Raw genomic sequence first — 22,052 nt, 5'->3', positions numbered from 1 at the left:
CATTCTCAATCAAATACTCGCCAATTACACAAGCATTGATATTTTTAACATATCCTACATATTTGTCTAGCGATAGACAGTTAGGTTCGGTTTTCTTCCCTTGGACCCGCTTAAGTTAAAGATGCTTCATCGGAATGGATTCGTTGTTGCCACTTTTTAATATTTTTCAACAATTGCTATTTTTTTTTTAATACTTAAACTTATTCTTAATAACTTTCTCAAATATTATTACGCTTTTGCCTTGCTTTTGCCTTGCTTTCCAAGCCAACAAAATTATCAAAAAGACCCTTAGGTTTCCTCCCTTCATGGATTTAAATTTTATTTTGTTTACAAATAAGTTTTGAGGTTTTTTTTTGTAACTTTGAATCTTTATTCAAAGAAATTGGTAGAATTAATTGTATTCAAAACATTGTTCATCGTTAGCTATTACTTTTCTTTTTCTTTTATCTTTTAGACACTTTTCGAATTCCATCTCGAAAAAATCCTGTGTTTAGGACTAATCCTAAGAGAACCCATATTTGGTAATAATCCGCAATCTATTGAAACTAGTGTTAGTCGGGGGAAGTAGTGTCTGTTTATAATAGCAGCGAGGCTATGACCTTCCGGGCTAGAACTGCAAAAATTTTCTGAACAAATTTTGCTGTAAGGAGCCGAATTCCTTCATATTAAAAACTTAAGTTTTCATCACTTTACATACACTACGCTAATTTTTTAGCGCAATTGCATCAATGGACGTAGTATTCCTTAGATATGGTTCCATTTGGTTGGAACAGAATTTGATACACATCACCCAGCAGATTCTCACATATGTGGCCGTCAACCTTATCGTCAATGTTATTGGTTCGCATCTCTCTGTTCGTCACTCGCAAGGACTTAGCCTTGGTATCCTTTTAATTAATCAAGGAGAGTAAAGTTTTCCGCAAACTTAACTTTTTTCCCACAAAACCAAAGCTCCAAGAAACTATGTTGCGTACGCATTAGTACGACAATTTATACAGTTGCGTACAGCTTTAATAGAGTATTTTCAAATATAAAAGTCACGGGTTTATTCTATACCCTAGAGTAGTAATTATAATCTGTTTTACCGAACCCCGCTAATGCACGACACTATTTCAAATACCTAAGATTGGTACGAACTCAGTAACAATAATAAATATTGTATCTATATTAAATTTTATAAAAAATTGTACTTTATTCATCGTGATATCAGAAGTTTCAGTGATAAATTACAGTTTGCCTTTATATTATTACTAGCGATTCCAGACCTAAGGCTGTCGAACTTTTAGATATTTTCATTGTGTATGAGGTTATTTATATATATGTATGAGCGTACTCATAGAAAGATAAAAATTTAATTTTTGCAAAATCTGTAAATTTATACGACCGGCAATCTGCAAAACAGACTTCATATAGCAGGTACTATTGGTGTACAGGTGTATTCGCATTATTGCAGATACTACTTTTAATACAAACACAAACCTGTGCACAACTGCGTATGAATACGTATTATATAGTCTGTGTGATACAAATTTGTGGTGTAAATAAATTGGTAATGTGTATATAAATATATATAATAACGTATACATAGGCTCTTTTTGTAATTCATGAAGAACATACTTACTATCGACGGATTATTGTTTAATTAACTTTACACTTTGGTGAGTGTAAATGTACATAAAATGCAAAAAAAGTTGGTAGAAATGTGTGAAAAACAAAGTTCAACTTGTTCAATGTTTATCTGAGGATTGGATTAAGTGATAAACGAAATGTAAAAGATTAGATTAAAAAATATGGGGTATGTTTTGGCAACAACTTTTTGATTTTCACGAAATACAACTAATAATTTATTAATAAAGGGTGAACACCACTCTACTTAAAAGGAATTATTTCGATCTGTTTGCAAAGAGTGAATGATGGTTGTATTATACTTACATGCTATAGTGGCCACTGGCTAGGGTCAAACAAATCCTATGCTAGAAAGACATTAGCGAAACGTTTTAAAATAATGCAAAACATTACACCGATTTCACGGTCTTTTCCGAATACTATACATTACGTAAAGAATTCGTCGATCCCTAACATAATAATAATATTATTGCTGTAAAGCTTTCAACTCTTCCTTTCGTAATCTAAGGTATAAAATGTTACTTAATAATAGTTTAAAAATTCCTTCCTCATTAAAAGTCAAAAAGTCATCACTGGCAACGTGAAAATTGTAATGGTGACCATGCAGACCATCATAAAACTCCGGAATTATTAGAAATTAATGAGAAACTATTTCAATTTTTTCCAGAAAAATGTGAGAGCTGCGTCGAGGGTTGGAGGTGGCAAATGCAGGGAAGTGTTCATAGATTTGATATCTAGAGCAGAAACCTCTTCGACCGACGCGCTGCCTTGACTGTCTGGTGTTCCAACAATAATAAGCGAAAGAAGAATCACACTTTAGTGCCTCAACTTGAGCTTTATAATCAGCGTGAAGTCAGCGCCAGAACAATTGGCCTTTTCAAATCTGTAGCGCAGAATCTTCCGATGTGCTTTCTAATCAAGCGACTCCTTCTGCTTTTGTTCAGTCTATGGTCGATGCTTTGTGCCCGCATGACGTAATGAAATTTATTGAGCAGGAGCATTTGAGATCGTTTTTGGCCGTTGCCGAAGTCCTTGCGAGAATACCAAGATGAGTTCATCGTGGGGAATGACCTTTAATATATAAATTTGAAAAAAGTAGTTTTCTAATTTAGTTACTAATTTATTTTTGATTTAATAGAGCGATGGTGTTTGCTTACACCCTGCTTTAGATTCACACAGGTGCTGCTTTGTCTTAGCCATTCACATATAAGCTTTCATACCGCTTGGCTAGAACACGTCGCTCAGTACGGTCTGTAAGCAAGGAGATGTTGCCTCCTGATTAACGGCGAGACCTTGACTATTAGGGAGAGCTCCAGAAAAAAAATAGATGCTTGTTTTTTTTGTTATGGGCGATCCCATGCTGTACATTTGAAACACTTATAAGCCGCGTTTGGTAGTTGACGTCGGTAGCTTGGAGTTGGGCGTTCTTAAAGATGTAGGAGGCGACACTATTAGAATATTCGTAAATTGCAAAAAAGTGGCTCTTTAACTGATGACCGTATGTAGTGCTTATCTCTATTGCATTATTATAATATAGCGGTAGGTTCGTTGAAAACTAAAGCCAACATGTTTTGAAAACGTCAGATCCGTCTTTCCCTTCATAGATGCAACACAACTTGATTGCTTCATCCATTGACCGATATTTCATGTTCCACGCATGTCCAAAAATGCGTGTGCGTAGCCCCGTGTATGCAATCCTATTCCAATCGAAGATAAAATTCAATCAAATGATCTGCCTTTATCTGTGTCTGGTATTGACACAAAAGCTGAGGCCGGTTGAAATGAAGAAAACTATGCATGTTAGCCGATAATTACGAGAAAAAAGCAAGGTTCTTATAATCGGGAGCAGAATTTACACAACGACATAATTTATATGGAACTATACTGACGTGAAATTAATCCACTGTACGTAGCCCACATTTTAGCAAAGATAAAAATAAGACCTTACTTCACACTTGAGTCGCGACTCTGCTAAGGCAATTATTAATAGAACGATATTGGAAAAGTAAGGAAGTGATAAGAAAAGCTAACCAAAAATAGAAAATAAAAAATTAAAAAAAAAAAAATCGTAACTATTTACCATACAGCGTATGTATTCAATTGCCGAAAAGGTACAGCATACGAAATGTGTTGTAAAAAATGTTGATAAAGTTACTCAAGTGCACATTTATTATAATTAATTTAGTTTATTATGTGTAGGGGGGGAGAAATTTAAATATGATGTTAGGTAGGTTAGGTTTCTGATAGCATTTTTCAAGACATACCAAAAATCTGGACTTGCGTAATGTCTCCTAAGGTTGTTACAGCTCGATGTCTGCAAAATTGCATTCTTTCAGTGTTTGCACTGTAAATGTGCATGAGAGTTAGTAGCAATAAATTTTTGTTTTTGGTTTTAGGATCATAATTAAAGGCTTAGTTTATTTTATATATGCTTTCTTCCTAATATTTCTAATTTTAAAACTTATTTTATTTGTTTTTTTATATTTCGCGTTGAACAGTAATTTAGGAACCCTTACAAAACCCTAAAGGACCGGTTGAAGGTGTATCACTTAGCTTTTGAAGATTGTTATACACACAAAGAGCAGAAGTCAATAAATCAAACCACAAACATTGTTCCAATATATTACGCAAACATCCTGCGGTAGTTACTAAGTTTAAAAATGATCCAGAATAGCTGACTGTTTCTCTTTTGGCATATGTAAAGGAAGCTTTTTAAGTCTTTTCAATAAACCAGTTAAATATCTACATTTAACAAAGGAGGTGTTGACTTTCTTTCTAACAAAAGAAACCACGCATCGGAGTTTTATGGGAGAGACGACAGCGTTTACTGGTCGATCTGGATTCAACGTTCTCTTAAAATGAGACTAAACGTATAAAATGAATTCTTAACTGATCTAAGTATTTCCGTTTGCCCATTTGTGTATATGTGCGAGGTAGCTATTCGCTCTGTCGCAAATACTAAGACAACGATTTCAATTTGAATTGAATTTGATGTTGGATTAAACTAAAGGCACCTCAGTTTTTAAAAGCAGAAACGTTTGGGATATGGTCTTTACAAATAAAATACAATGGTAAAAATTTCTACGCGGACATTATTAGTGATCCTCCATTACTTGCAAGTGGTCACACCTAGCTAATGTTACAGAATAATAAAGATTCATTTTGTTCGTCTCATTGTGCTTTTTTCCCCCTATTTGTTGAGATTAAAATGCTGGGTATGAAAAACTCGGCTACAGAAGAACATAATTGTGTAATTTTTTTATCAGTAGAGTTATAACTATCAGAACCAAAAATTATGCGTTTTGGCTACCTAAAGTATAACTATATCGCTTTTGAATTTATCACAACTTAACAAACGAAAATTACTCGTTTTTATAATTGCTGCATTCTCCTCTAGCCACGATTTAAATTAAACAAGTAGAGAAGGCTTCAAATTTAGATGCACAAAGTAAATAAATAAAAAATTTCTTCTATATACGAGGAGATATATAAATTTTATATATACATATATATATGTAAAGTTTATATATATGTAGTATATAGTATATATATGTATAACTACCTAAAGTAAATATTTTGTCAAGTAGTGACGATCGCCGATTCGATTATATTAGCTTTTTTTTTCTTGTCTACATTGCTTAACACGATCTAAAATTTCTTCTGCTTACAATCCTCAAGTCAAAAGTAAAAACGAGTTAGACCAATAGACGAATTCGAACTTTCTACTAATTGCTGTTTGTTGACTTATCTTTCCATTGCGTTATCAAGTACTTATATATGTGCCGGCGTAAGTGGAAGAAAGAAACGTAAAGAAAAAGCACTGTTCACATATCACCCTAATCTGTTGGCTTTTCAATTTCGTTAAATGCTTTTAATGCATAGATATACGTATAAGAAAGCCTTGCCCCATATGTGTACTGCATCAATATGGATAAAAGGATCGACCCAGTGATTGACTTTCAGCGACGGTAAAAAAACAGTGTTTAAGGTCCGTCACAGTCACATATTCAACAAATTGGAGAAAGTCAATTAAGCCAATTCATAAGCTCACATAAAAGCGAAAATAAGCTAAAATTTACATATCTCCACGGTATACAGCCACACTGCTGCTGTACGGCAGTTATAGCTATAACATGTGTTATTCAAAGCATAATATATGAACGCATACCGGACATGCGTGCAGAGTAACATATTTAACATAGTCGGAGAATAAGATATATAGCTTAACATTGCAACAAAGAATCATGATTAGACAAATCACTCTGTTCACTAAATTTCTCATTTTCACGCAAACTTATTGATTGATTTAGAATATTGTTAATATTAAGCCGAGGTAAAAAGGTAAACAAGAATAATTCGATTTCAAATTTTCTCATCTTAAAGCCTTTTATGTAATCTGAAAAAAGAAACAAACAGGTAGATACATTTTTAGTCAGTCTGGCCTGCTTATAAAAGTTCTCCGATGCGTACTACATTTCTTTAAGATAAGCAATTGAGTCAATTCATACAAGAATTAATTTAATTTTTGTTGGCCCCTTTGCATTAGTATCAACATTAAGTTGATGCGATATGAATAAAACAAATTTATCCCCGAAAGGGAAAATGCCTACGAGTTCAACCTACAGTGCGGAATATAGACAAACGGTCAAACTTGTTTGAACGATGCCTACATATATGCCGATGAAAAAAGTATATTATTAAGCTGATCTGCGTGAGTACTTCTGAATTGCAAATATTAAATAACCGTAAAATATTTCTTTTGATTAATATAAAAGCAAAAATTCAAAATATTCGTCCGAGTTCTAAAAATTGTCTTTAAAACAAATAGGAAAAAAGTAACGAATTAACATGAAAAAATGTAATAAACCGATTTTCTATCGTGCCTTCAAGCTTCCAATGCTTTGAAATTCCTACTTTTGTCTTTTAAATTGTACTTAGATTGATAAAATTATTCATTATATGCCCATTTTTTTATAATGAGTACATAAGGATTATATTTTACAAATTCTAATAAAAAATTTGATATTTTGAGATGTTTAATAACTATATATTGATTGCAAAGAATATTAGCATAAAGTTAGACAGTTGTCACACCTGAACTGATACATATAAAATATGTACGTACATGTACATATTCAAATCTATGCGCATAAAGTTTAAATATAAAATGTTTACTATTAAGTAAACACACACAGCTGAAGTGTTTATGGAACACACTCATATTGCTGTGTCAACAATCACACCTCGAATGTTGACCTGGTGCAGGTGTTTGCCCGGACAACCCCGTCGGCTAAATATTGTTGTTAGCCATGAAAAATGTAACTGTAACAATTCATTGACTTAAATATTAGTGAATGAACTTCGAATTTATTTTCTAAGACATCGTTTTGGCGTATTGATAACAAGAAGCTGAAATCGAAATATGCCATTGTATATCATCAGATTATTAAATTTTATACATAGGTGAGAGTAAAAAATTATCTAATACTGCTTTGAACTTCAGAATTGTTAAGCCTTGATTACTTTAAACACGTTCCGCAACAACGCTTTGGCACAATTTTAGAAAGTATAATTTGTTTTAACATCTTGCTTATTTTCAAAATATGTTGTAAACTTTCCGCCTACCTTTCTCTCCCTCTCTCTCTGTTGTGATCGCTCAAAATTTCGTTTAAAGAAGTGACACGTTCTCCCATTTTTTCCTATCACTATCGCGAGATATCGACGACCATAGCATTCTTAACCTTACCCATTTTCTTAAACGATGATATCGAAATCGCAGACATTTTACTTTAGAGCTTTAAGTTAATTCCCAACTTTTCCTTCGCAATACAAGAAGTGTTCCGCTAAATGAAATAAAAATATTATATGGAATACGTTCCATACAATACAATTCAATATCGCACATTAGATAAAATTGACTGCTATAATATTTACCCATAACCGAATATAACTTCCTGTTTTCTCTTTTTATATGATGCAATTAATGCAATTTATCTAACTTATACATAAAAAAGGAAATTATATCCAGCAGTGGCCGAATCTTTTATATTCACTTTTCTTAAAAAAAGCACATAAAAATTTAAACTTCGATATTCTGTTATGTTAGGAGGACATGACCGATGTTTAACATTTTTGTACATGTACTCAGAAATCAGTTATAGAATATACGTGCTAATTTTTCTCGTGATGTTTGTTGTAATTTGTATGTAACGAGCAAACAACTACTTTTTTTGTTGCTTTGAAAAACTGAGGTGTTCTTCGCTTAAGTTAGACTGTGGGTGTATTCTTTCACCAATTTCGTCCGTTTTCAATATGAATTTTTCGTCAAATTGGAAGCTGATATCTTGGTTTATGCGATCACGTAAATGTTTACCATTGACATTACACGGACACCCAAGTAAAGAGACAGACAGATGGACGTGCTTATAGCGATTCGGATTTTGATACTAATCGTAATCCCTCGATGACGGGTACAAGAAAGGAAATTGGGGAAATTGTGAATTGGAAAATCTATTCAACTCATCATATGTCTGACAAAAGCTACCTTTCGATCTAAACTTACCTTAGGGCACCAAACATCCCCCTCTTTCAAAATTTGTGAGCTATTAATATATAGGTGGGTTAGTGTTTAAAGCTCTGCGGCTACGTTTATTATACTTTTCTTCTTCTACAAAAATAATAAAGTGATTTCGACTGACATTTAACACAAGGAAGCCAGTATTACCACTCTGAATGGACTTTTTGGTTGTGGTGGATCAATAGCATACGCCAGATGCATTGCTTATTTGAACACACTATATAGTATTTATTGTTCCGTTGAACAATTCGAACAATTAAAACGTTATGAAAATGTTTAGGGGTATGAGTCATCTCGTTTTAAATTCATGACCTTTACATTTTTCACGAAGTAAAACTTGGATATTCATCTGCTTAAAAACCGCAAGACTTCTTTTTTACACCTGAGTACATCACTTGATTAGGCCAAATTTCGAATCGAATAGTATGATATTTTACATTGATAGCTGTTAAAGCTTATAATTTGAGAGCTCTTTAATCTATCGCTTGGGACAATTTCCTTTAGATGCTTAATTACGTATTTAGTAAATAAGGGAGCTAAGAGAAGTTTTACTGAAATTAAGATTGTTTTGTTTGAAGAATATGTACTTAGTTAGTTATTATAAGCCTGTCTATATCTCATTTTACCATCAACAATATGAGAAATCGCTTCGACAATACATATGCTTAGTTTAACAATTCCCAGAAACTGAAAATACCAAATCAGCTTAGTGAGAGCCACTCAGACTATCGCCCTGATTAATAATATATATGCGTTTGATATCTCTGATAGGATAGAAGGGGTTTGTATTTCATTAAATGCGGAGCAAATAAGTGGTCGGTAATAAATTAGGAGAGAAACAGGAACTGTTGTTTCTTCTTCTTCTTATTCTTTTCGGGTTTGTTGACCAAGGCTTTTTGTGTCACTTCCCATTGCGTGGGATGGAAATTATGCTTCAATTACGTGTTGCGCACAAAAATTTGGAAAGTTATTGGTTTTCTAGCATTCTTCGGTTTTGAACACGATGTCTAAATCAATTTACTATTCGATCAATTTGCGTTAATAAGTTTTTGATGAGAAATACATGCATGAAAAAATAACCCTTTATAAATTTGAAAGCAATAAACGTTTAAAATCATGCGATTGGTTTCTAATTTGTTAAAATTTGTTGAATTTATTGAATTTAACTTATTAGGGTTATACGATTTGATTCCAAGGAGAAAGAAGTGAATATACGGACATAAAAATTTTGTATCCCGGTGTGGCCTCTTTTCATACAAATAGTACATAGAATATGTTTATAGATAGTCACATAAACGAAATTATACATATATATTTGTTTTCACATACATACGTGTGTACCTGTGTATTAATTTGCCAACATATTACGGGCAGCATAAAAATCACTTCTGCTCTATTTATTGAATATGGTCTAGCTACCCTACAAATTTTTTAAAATTACATCCAACAGATTTATTGAATAGCGAGAGCTGTATTATAATGGTTAGTGTTCACATATTTCCCGAATGTCATATAAGCTTTGTCCCTTTTCTTTACTTTGCGCCACCTCTAAAACTCAGTTCTTAAGTTTCTTTTTCCTTTTTTATACGTATTTTCAATGATTTTCTTCAAGCTGGCAGCCAACGTAATATGTTGGCATGCTTCCAAATCGCCATCTTTTTTATCTAAGTTTGCATGCATATATAGGCCTTTATATATGTAAATGTGTGTGGATGCACACAAGCATAAGTCATTGTTGATGTCGCTTTAAAGTCTCTATGCTCACTCATCTACGTATGTGTAGACGTAAGCGTATGCACTGCCAACTTGTATTGTTGAATATTATGTCTGATGTAGATACATTTCAGTTGTGTTGCCCATTAATGCGCTCGTTTGGTTTAATCTCTCCTCAATTGTCCCCATCGATGAGGAGCAAGGTGCTGTGGCTACGTATACATAAATGTTCATATCAATGTGTACACGTATGCATAAATATCTACACACTCTTAAAAGCAGCAGTTGTTTTCGCAACAATTTTTAATACTTCCAGTTTGTAAACCTTTTTGTTCTTTTGTGTGGTTGTTGCTTTTTTTATAGCTAACTTTGGTCTGGATACTGGTGCCAACAACAAAACAATTGATGACAACGATGTCGTACTTAGTGGGCCTTGTATAGAATAAAAAGAAGAAAATTGTACGTTTCTTACAGTGTTTGTTTAGAGTGTTCTTGCCGCCCTGTGTTCTTGTGTTTACTTCACACCACTAGTGTGTCATGAGCTTAGAGTGGCAAGCGATGGCGTAGTTGTTTTCTTGTAGCTTGGACTATTGGGAGCCAGAAGGAACTCAACTCAATTGAGCACTCTTGATGTTGGTGATGGTGGTGATGATTTCAGTTGTGATTACATTGAATTGGGCGGCAAAGTGGAGCTAGGAGTATTTATTTGTTCCTTCGTCTTATGGCGTTTACATTCAGCAAACAAAGCTAAATAGCAGTCAAGTATTGTCGTAGTGTGAATTTTGTGTACTCTAAGCCACTCCTTCATTTTTTTATGTGTTAAGCGGCGCGGATTGGTGTCCCTCAGCCAATCGCTTGTGTAAATAGTCGTTGCTTCCTGTGAAATATTTCTGTGCAGCGTTAGTAAAATTTTCGTTTTCAAATGTTTGAAATTGCTTTCCAACAAATTTGCTTCATTTATATGTATTCTACTATGAGTTGGAGTGACAAGCGATTTTGATGCGAAACGCATTTATGCATTAAATGCAGTAAACATGCTTGTGTACCTATACGTCCATGCGTATGTGAGTATGTATGTTTATTTTTGACCATTATTTAAATTTACTCTTATTATTGTCTCCTTTTGCTTTTCTCTTTTTTGTCGATTAGTTCTTTGTTGATGTTGTAATTATTCCATACTTTTCCTCTTTAACGCTTCTGGGGTTGAAATTTTTTTGTATCTGTGTAATTGTTCATAAAGTTATCTTCGGTAGGATTTTATATATACACATGCAGCCATGAACACACATATACACGCACACTCATACTTGCTCATACATATGAAATATTTATATAAATTTATTTACTTTAAAAAATTGTTCTTATGCAACATATATAAGTAGATTACATGTGAACATATTAACGGGAATTAATTTTTTTTATTTAGTGCTGAAAAGATGTATTCATAAACAAAATGTCAGTAGGGACTATTTAGAGGAATACAACTTATATACACGCAGCATATAAGACATTTTTCAGATTATTATAGTATATAAAAGCAATATATGCAGCTATCACATGAACAATATTTTCCAATTTTGGTAGTTATTAACCATTAACGTTCATTAACGTTCTAACGTTGGCACCATTTAAATCTATAAAATTTTATATGCTTTGGCTGAGAGGAATACATTTAAAAAACTGTATTGTTATGATTTTTTGTTTCCGTCATATTTTCGAAACTGGCTTACTTGCATACATAGCTTGGTTGCCTTAACGATAATGATCAAATAAAAATCTGGGAGCCGAGTGGAATGGGCCTGTACTCACATAGATATATATCTGGGCTTGTATAAAGTTTTTCAATAAGACGTGTTACTTTAAATTTTGCGTGATTTTAAACAGTGTATTGTCGACTTTCAATTATCACTGTGATGACATTTAACAACTAAAATCTATGAGCTTTCAGATACATTTGTGGTATATTCGCTGATTAGGTACTGAAAATATATGAAAGAAACTACGAGTTTTTAAACAAAATTATTTTAAGTAATAAATTTCATTGCCCTCTGTCAAATAAACTATCGCTTTCAAAACTCCGAATATCTAACAGAAACAGTTAAAGAAACTCTCCGAACAAAAGGAGTGATGGTTTGGCGCAGTTTTAAACTAGCGAATTAACATCTTTTCGAAAATGCTGGTGGTTAGATCTTGGATTGAGTGAATACTAAGCCAGGTTGACAAATTTTTTTGGCTTGAATTGATGTTGGTCAGCGGCTTCTACAAGTAAAAATGCCATAGAAATGGGGTATACCAGTGCACATAAAGGTTCAATTCAATGTTTTTTGAATTTCCTCTACGCAAAAGTTAAGTTTAATATTAATTATTTATTTAGCCTACGCCGTCGCTCACAATTTTTTTCCTTTCAAATTCATTACTTCTGTTATTTATTTGAAGAAATCTGCTGTCGAAGCCCACCAAATACGTTGAGAGGTTTATATCTAGGATACCACATTGCAATTCGAACGAGATGTTCTGCCATACCCACCGTACTCACCAGACAAGATGCCTCCTGATAACCGCTTGCTTAGATCGATGCAGCATGGGCTAGCCGGCACGCGGGCCTACAAAGTTGAAAAAGAGCTAAAATGAGTCTGTGGGTGGATCGCTGCCAAGCCAATACATGTTCTTTCGACATGATATCGTCATGTTGTCAAAAACATTGTAAAATGTTGTAGAAAATGATGGAAACTATTTTCATTAACATATATTGTACCTGTTTTCCGCAATAAATTCCTTTCTCAATTGGAAAAGTGATCAAAATTTTTACAAACATCTAATACTATCATTTCAGCATGATTCATTTTCAGCATAAAAACGCTAATTACGACACACCTCACGAAACAATCACTCTATAGCATGAACGATTTGCCATTATACCTTTTTTTTTCGAAAGATCTTATAAGTGCAAACGTCTTTTTTAAACATTTGGCAGAACTAAACATGTAGGCCCAATTCTTACTAATTTATAAAATGATTCATTGCAATAAATTTATGCGTATACAAATTGAGATTCTGCCATTTAATTTTCATTAATAGTACCGTAATTTTCTTTTGTAAACGTCCGCTGTTTAAGTTTATATATAATTTATCGGGCAAATATGCATTATAGTTGACCGAAACTGATACAACATACATAGTATTCCGTATTTTTTTGCTTTTAATTTCATTGATAACAACAACAACAACATTGCTAACAACCTTTATTTTTCAAAGGCATATATAAACCAAATTTTTACTGATATAAGTACACTCTACAGGGATGATTTAATAACAATAAGAAAAAGACATGCGCAGAGGTTTTTCGGAGGTTGTACCAATAATTTAGCCATTGAGGACAAGTCTCGCGCAACTTCTTTTATGGGACTCAACTAATCGTATGATCGTTTGTTAATAATAGAAAGTTTTATTTACGAATATGTGGCAATTTACATTTAAGCGTTTCGGGTCCTTCTATACAAATTGAATGATCATTGAGTGTGCAGGTTTCACATGGGTTTATTTGCCCTTGTTTATCATTACACGGGTCAATTATTGTTTAAACATATCAATATGCACAATTCCGTCTTTGCTCCGGTAGCCATAATCTTTTTTTTGGTGCGCTTGACTTTTAGTGGCGGCTGACCAGGAGACCACCATAAAGAAACTTTCGACAGTTAGGACACTGTCTAATAATGGTGACAACTTGGACGCACGTTTTCCCAGCATTTTGGTTTCGTTCCGGTGTTTAATTGCAAGTTCGTGCATAAAAACGCAAATGAAGGCTATTTGTTTGGAAAAACCGAAGTTAGGTGTAACTTTTTTGCGTTGATGGTGCTGCACGTACATTTACAGTTAACATTTACTGTGCAAAATACGTCTTACAATCTCTATTTAAGACATTTTTATTTTTAGTTTTACAGAAGTTTGTGATCGGATATTTTTTACTTCAATTAGAAATTAATTACAAAAGCAGATCGGAAGTTACAGAGGTCGACTTGTTACAATTCTATTCATTTTTTTATGTATAGGAGATGAAAGTTTAACATTAAAAGAGATGATATATCATCAGATGCCGATTGCATAAAAATCTTAAATTAGAATAATTTAAGGAGGGTATGTATAAAAATACTCTTGCAAATCGAACACCACGTCTCTCTTCTTTAACCGAAACATCTCGACAAAAATATGAGTTACATTCAGTTTGCGTTAACTTTGGGGTGGATTACATAAAACTTTGAAAGATGTAATGTGTTTTAATTCCATCATCGTTGTTTTTATATGTAAGTGAAAACGAAACCTCAAATATTACGAGAAAGATTTAAATTTCAATTAAAGAATTTAAAAGATTATCTTATAATTTATCGCGTGCACAAATTTTCCCGAGATTCTTTAAATCTCTTAAAACCGCAATAACATTACATTTTACTATGGCTATCGTAAAATTGATGTTTTTTATTCTTTTAAATGCTCATGCATCCATTTTGTAAAGGCATTAGATACTGTTAACTGTAAAAGCTTTTTAAAACAAATTTAATAACAATAAGAAAGTAAAAAGACCTTGACATCCACCTCTTCGCACTATCTACTTCTCATAGTGCTTTCATTGTTGTCACCTAAGTTACTGCAAAAAAACCATTTCAATTCGGAGTTTGATGCTGATTAAGAGTAGGCCATGTAAATATATGTCAGATTTCATTTGTTTATTTTAGCTTAAATTACTATGCGATTCTTTTTAAGTAGTAGCGTTTATCCGTTTGAGCATTGTAAAATAAAAATGTCTCGAAAATCTAATTTGTTAAGTTGAACACTTTGTTGAATAAAATCATTTTCGAGCCGATAGCCTGTGTTGCTAGTGCTCAATGTCTCTTTTTTTAGTCTAAGAATTCAATTCATTAGTCTAAAATTAAAATAATAATAATAATAATAATAAAATCATTTTCCGTATTAATTAACATTTTATTTATTCATTATTGTTATACCCACTACCCTGGGTAGATTAAATATGCCATCTGCTTGTAAAGCACAGAAATGTACGTCGGCGGCACCACAAATTATACAGAATTACGGTATATATAAGGTGGACTAAGCAAATATGTTTCTTTGCACAAACTCATAAGATGTAGCCAAAATGAATAAAAATATAACTTGAAATATGTGCGATATGTACGACAAGATACATTTTCTAGTACAAGCCAAATATTAGCACTTTGTTGTTACAATCAAAAATGATCCATTTACATGTGCAATTGACGGACTTATTAGACGGTTTCATATTGTTCCACTACGAGCCTAGTGGGGTATAGATGACAGGGAATGTGATCTCCGTGACTAGTGGTGAAAAATATCTTGTAGGTTTTCTGGCGTATATCAAGTAAAGTATTAATGCCTTATGAGTAACTACATAACAAAACCTTGCAAGTTTTCATCGAAAATCCAGCTCGTTTGGCACGTCCAGTACTGGCAATACGTAACATATCCAAACTATATCCAAATTCTGCGATCTACATATGCTAGTCGAAGTCGATAACAGGCTTGATTTTATCGACGAAGTTACGAAAATACGTTCTTTCTCCTTTAAAGCTCAAACAGTAATTAAACAGAGAATGCATAAAAATCTAAATTAGCACTCTCTTAAAACATCGGAGCTAGTTTCACTCTCATTTTATAAAAAACGCTGCTCATCTTGTCTACCAGCTCCACCACCAAAACCACTACAAGGGATATTTATTAGATATTAGATGTATTACATAGAATTATTTGCGGACATAGCAAAAAGTCGCTTTCTAAAGAAAAGAAACAATTTCCGAAACAAATGTATGCGAATGTATATAAATAAATCAATCGATCAAGTATGGAGTATAATAAAAAAATATAATTTACTTTGAAATAAGTTCCTTTAATCACGTGCATTCACTTACGCCTGCGGATTGAAAAGTTTTAAAGAAAGTCTTTATATGTCTATGCATTGGTTTCGTTGTATTTTTATGGGGCTTTCAAAGTTAACTTCCGGAGTGGCAAAGTTATATATACTCCGATGGTCCACACAATTTGTTACCGTTTTTTGCTTCCATGAATATAGCCGCAATAGATCACTATTTTCAACATCAAACAAGCAAAATAGGGACCTACTTCACAACGATTAATACAGAAGTGAAGTGAAAGGGCAATTTATTGCTTTGCAAAGATAGGAACATATCTTGAGAAAATAAAGTACTATACTTCAAAAAGTTTCGCTTAGTGTCTAGAATTAACGGGATGGAAGCAATACAATAAAATGTGTGCATCAGGTATGAGAATTTCGCAGTTAATTAATTAATAGCAATTTAAAAAAAATTCCATAATAGTTCTTCCATTAAGAATACGGAGAGTTTAAACTTAATATATTCCGCAATAAACGCTTAACTGTGTGAAGATTTCTAAACACTCTTTGCTTGGCATCAAACTTAGTTAAAATGTCCTTTAAGCGTTTTGACAAAAAACCTACATCAGAAAAATACACACAACTTCACAAACGTACATATATCATACACGCAAAAGTTTTTGAAAACGGTAAAATATTTCTTTAATTCTCCACTGAATGCGAATCTTCTGCTTTTAATTATTTATTACAAATTGATTTTATTGACCACTTAACACTTTATAATTTGTAAAAAATTTTGTTTGATACGCGACGGCAAAATGCACATAACAACGTGTACTACGCTTTGTCATTGTAGGTCGGCGATAAACGGATATAAACTAAGAAATATAATACGGTAATCAATGTATCTAAAAGAACAAACACTTTCACACTGTCGAGTGAAGGAATTTCTAAGTCACCGTCAACGTCAGTTTCAATAGCCCGTGCGGTTTGAATTTGATTCGTGTCACTTATGTAAAAAACAAAAAACACCGCGCGACTTTCGCAATAACAATGGCACCACACACAACGTGTGCTTCACGTTCGACGTTTCCAGCGCAAATATTATACAAACACACATGAGCTTGTTTATACATTTGCTATTGTGTACGTGCTCCACATATGTATATTCACATATGTGTGTATTCATAGAAATATATGTATGTGCTCGCATACATATATATAGCTCTGTAAACTACGCCAAATGTGAGCTAAAGATATCTGAAATGTACGGTACCGAATACACACTTGCTTTAGAGGAAAACAATAGCGACTACGTGAATAATGGCTACGGTGGTGTTGACGGCGACCGACGATAAGATGTACTAGGAGGGCAATAGCTGAACAGTAAATCTGGGAAATCGAATCTGTTATGTGAATGTTTCAGACGCGTAAAACAGTACGCGCAATAAAAATAACAATGGAAGCGGTCAGCACGGCTATGAACGCAACAAGAGAATGTTTGCGGTGAGAAAGCCTCCTACTTTAGCAACACATTCTAATTTGAAATGAATCCAGCAACATGATTGTGTCTATAGACGAGTCAAAAACATGCATCATTACCACTATCAGAATCGAGTGAGTTGATTGTGTTCAGTCCTCTTGATTTTTCAACAGACCGGTTGTTTTTCTTCTCGTACTAATCTTGGACTTAAAAATTTACGCAAATTTTCTTCAAACCGCTATGCCTTATACGTTCTTGGTTAATATGTATTGAGTATAACAGAGTTTCACTCAAGTTTGTTTCGGCTGTCGCTTGAGTTGTCAACAATGCGCAGGTCTCTTGCTCTTTGTTGGCAGAACCTCAACAGCGAAAGAGTGAGTAGTGCATAAGTGTGGCTATTTCACCACGATTATTTAAGACGACGCTTGGTTGAATACAAGAGAGGAAAACGTTTATGTTGTTATTGTTGTATATATCTACCGTTACGATCCGTACGATATTGTTTTAGTATTATAATTAAAATCAAGTTAATAAATTACTGACTCATTTATATAAGCTTTAAGCATAGTGTCAAAGCGGTCGTCACAGTCCTAAGAAAAATTCTTCAATCTATGCAATTGTTACGCCTCTCGTGGTGGATATCGTCCATTTTGTTGGGAGGGGTATCCTCACGTTCTCTTAGAGCGCATGTTTTACATATATGAACTCACTTATATATGAGATTGGGACGTATTTTAAAAATAGTAACTACATTGAATATAATTATATATGTGGACTATGATTATACATTTGTGGAACATGTTTCTGTTATCACTGATCGATTTCATTCGTCTCGAGATCATTTGGGGCGGAGCAAATTGTTTGCTTGTCGAAAAAAGGAATGCGAATAATAAAATTTTGTTAAAAGGAAAAGGGCCTAATAATATTAAATTGAAATAAATTATTCTACGATAATAGTAATGGAATGCAAATTTAAAGAAATCGGACGAGTAAATGGTATCAAATATTAAAAAAAAAATGGATGCTTGCACGATTGCATAGATTTGGGATTAAACGTGAAGTTTTTATTTCCATTATTAATGGAAAATTTGAAACGTACGTGTACGAACTAATAACGAAGTGAGAGCATAAATGATAATTGTAATCCCAAAATTAACGCCAATATTTAACTATATTTAATACTGTTTGAAGAAATATAAAAAAATAATTGTTCTAAAATTGAAAATACACATGTTTCTCCTTATTTGCTCATTTAAATAATAGTTAATGCACAAGTAACTAGCTTTAAGTCTTTTTATATCTACACTACAGCTTATCGAAGATATTTTCATGTAAACGAAGGTCTCTTTACGACGTGGTTATCCAACCACAAGCCGGATAAATAAACCTAACGTCAATAATAAAAACATTTTTACACATAATCCTAATAATATTATTGACATATTCAAGTAACCTATATTTTGTTAATTATGTTCATTTTTATATTGTACAATTTGAATTTTTACAAAAATTGCTCATCAAATCTTACGCAAAAAGAGTTGAAAAACCATATTTTTTAATAATTACAATAAGTAAATACCGAGTTATTGTGTTGCGATTTGGGTTATGAAAATAAGTCTATTTTGTGTTGATTGTTCTTTATGTAACCATATCAATAACTTCGAATGATGGAGAATATATATCTTATAATTATCTCTTCGCTTCGTTGCCATTTTGAAGAGTTAAGACAATTTAATGACAATTGCAATGGTTGAAGAGACCAGTAACAATTAGAAACGCATGTTTGAAAAGGCATGGAATCGAAGCAACATGTGCCCTGCAAAACTCCAAAAACGTTATATACCTTCGACCCATCCATCCATTGAATTAACTTCGCCACAATTAATACCATACTGTAATTACGTGTTCAATTCAAATTTTAGAGCCCAAGAAGAAGAAATTATTGTAGCTTTTCATGGTTCACTGCGACAAACGAAATATTGACATGCAATGCTTTGAGGTGTCGTTAGTTCAGTTTCACTTAAAATGGCAGGAAACAATGATAAATTTGAATGGTAGTAATGGGGTTTAATTAGTTCTACATTTACAGAATTCCTTGTTTACATCTTTTAAGTTATTTGGAAAAACAAGTCACCCTTCTATAATTAATAAAAGCACTCGATTTACATATTATTGACAGTTAGTATTATAACAACTAATCATAACTGAGCAAAGACAGATATTTTTCATAACTATGGTTATACAATCAAATTTGACAAACAAAAAAATTTTATTCGATTACGAACGATACCGGACACTTTTATCCTCAAAAAGATTAAAAAAATCCAAATCTCCATTCTCTGTAATACTAAGTGGGCGTAGTTGATTTTTTCTATTTTGTAGGTTCAATATACTCGGGTAATTTTGTGTTACATTTATTGTAATTCGTGGGTCTTTAGCAAACCCATTTGACCCATTTTCGAGAAAAATCTGCGTGCAACAATTTCGAACAATTTTTGTTAAATTTGGGGAATGTTTTCCTCAGATAATACACAGGTGGGTAGACGGACCGATGGGCAGACAAACAGACGTACATGCTTAGCTGAATTTCCAATTTGACAATAATAAAGAGTAGATAGACTTTATTAAGAGTCTGAAACCTTCTTCTTGTTACTAAACGTTTTAACAAAATATATACACCTTTCCTTCTACTTATTTGTTTATAATAGTGAAAATAATTGAAAGCGGAGGAGAAGCACGACAAACGAAGTGATTGGGGAATGAAACTAAGAAGCAAACAACCTCGTACATAAACTTGAATTGCGAGGATGTTGCTAACTCCCAACTTTATTTCCTCTTCACATAACAAGATATCTTTCAAAATTTTCGGTATTTGACGAAATAAGGCGCAATATCTTTATTGGAACACTATTGCAATAAGGCCATAGGTCTAGGATTGACCCTAACGGTAACTCAATCAAAATCAAAGCACAGAACTTTATAATAATACAATATTATTATTATTATTATTATAAATTTAGCCAGAGAATAAATTCTAAGACTAAAGTCTTAAAGCACTAGCATCTAGGGCTATCGGCTTTTATTAAAAATTCTACCGCACTTGAGGTTTGAACCCACGACTATTGAGTTACTAGTCGAGACTCTTGCCTACTCGGCCACTCAGGCGGATAATAATACAATAATAATATAAAGTTTTAAAGAAAATCAAAGTAAAATAATTTGATTGTTTACAGACGTTCTTATAGTCCATTTATTTATCATTCTAATGAACCCCAAGAAGGAACATAAGAAAATTATAACTCTACCTAAGAACGGCATGTGAGAGTTAATGCATAAACAGTTAAAAACTCTTTATATCAATCAATAAATGGACATGAAGCGAACCGAAGACTTTTTATACCACAACGATGAAGAAGTTTTTAAGATTTCTATATGTGTTCATTTCGAGGAAACAAAATATCTTCTTATGTGCTGTTGAAACAATTCATGTTTTAGAAATTAATGGAAAAAAATCATTACAAAATCATATAAGTAATTGTCTTTTGTATGAAATCATTTGATTGATCTTTATAACTGTGTCTTATTCTTTATCTAAAACTCAACATCTGAAAAAGCTTTGGTGCGTCACCCGATCGCTCGCTATTCTCCAACTAACTTGGAGTGTACAAACAAAGAACTTTACCTGTAAACTTGGTACCAATGAAGGCGAATGCGACGTTATTAAAATACCCGAAAAATCAATCATTTCCTAAACGGTACTTTAGCCACGAGTTGACCAGTCTCAAGAAATAACGGTAATACGGATGCAGCTATCGCTGTAACAGATTTCCCACCACGATCTGCAGAATCGGCAACCACGATTAACAAAAAAAAAACCCACGCATACTAAAAAGAGGGAATGTGCTAAGCAACTAGCAGCCTGCTTTACTAATTAAATGAGAAGGAACAGAGCCTTTTGTGAATTCTGTAATAAATGTTGCTTTAAAATAGCAACTTTTAAAATGCTTTTCAGATATATATTTTATACGTCACAGAGCAACGGATGCTGCTTTGGTCACCCTGTTGCGAAAGGTTTACCCACATTTCTGAGCAGTTACATTAGACTCGGAGCTGAACTGCCCAACTCCTAAACTCATATAGTCATTAACCGTTTTAGAGTTTTGTCTTTTAAGAAAAGCAGATATTAAAGACTCTTTAAGCCCAATGTAAATAAAATACTATTTGAGATATAATATATTGAACAAGAAACACCTCACAAACTAAAATAATATTTATGGTAAACGCGGTGCATTCGTACATGTATACTTGATGTTCTTGAAATGTATTAGGTCCATGGGACACTTACCTTAAAACAATTAGATGTTTCCTCTATTAGCGATTACAACTACTTATACAAAACACGCTTTTCAAAATGGTGCCTATATGTATGCTAGAGGTAAGCCATTGCATTTGTTCCACAATATAAGTTTTGTATATGCAGCAATGACTATGGCGTGAAATATACTGCAAATACTCAAGTCTGAAGTGACTTATTTTGTAAAATATTTGAAATGCATACATGCCCAACATGTTACAATTATGATGCAATTTACGTTAACAATAATATTGTAGATGTTTGACTTAATTTCGTCATTTCCTATGATCGTATAATTAATTGGCTTAAATCAAACTAAATGTATTAAACGTCCTAATGCTATTTCAACAATTTTAATGTAGCAGTGGTCAGAGTACTTCTTAAAAGAAGGTCATGTTTCACGCTTCATTGAGAAATC

The 22,052-nt window shown here is 33.0% G+C and overlaps 1 protein-coding gene across 3 annotated transcripts in view; it reads right to left on the bottom strand.

Moving 5' to 3' along the window:
• LOC119643681 (optomotor-blind protein-like) overlaps positions 1 to 22,052 on the bottom strand; it is a 39,850-nt gene that overhangs the window by 5,616 nt on the left and 12,182 nt on the right. Inside the window, exon 1 of one of the 3 annotated variants that reach the window (XM_038043077.1) lies at positions 16,455 to 16,721. The exons of 1 other annotated variant lie outside the window; for it this stretch is intronic. The gene's annotated coding sequence lies outside the window, so the exon portion shown is untranslated. Of the gene's footprint in view, positions 1 to 10,356; positions 11,137 to 16,454; positions 16,722 to 22,052 lie in introns of those variants that run through there. One more of the 3 variants, XR_005248376.1, reaches the window with a different exon arrangement.

The sequence above is a fragment of the Glossina fuscipes genome, unplaced genomic scaffold (assembly GCF_014805625.2).
Source record: "Glossina fuscipes isolate IAEA_lab_2018 unplaced genomic scaffold, Yale_Gfus_2 61520, whole genome shotgun sequence".
NCBI lineage: Eukaryota > Metazoa > Arthropoda > Insecta > Diptera > Glossinidae > Glossina > Glossina fuscipes.
This window is presented reverse-complemented; position numbering and strand designations above follow the sequence as displayed.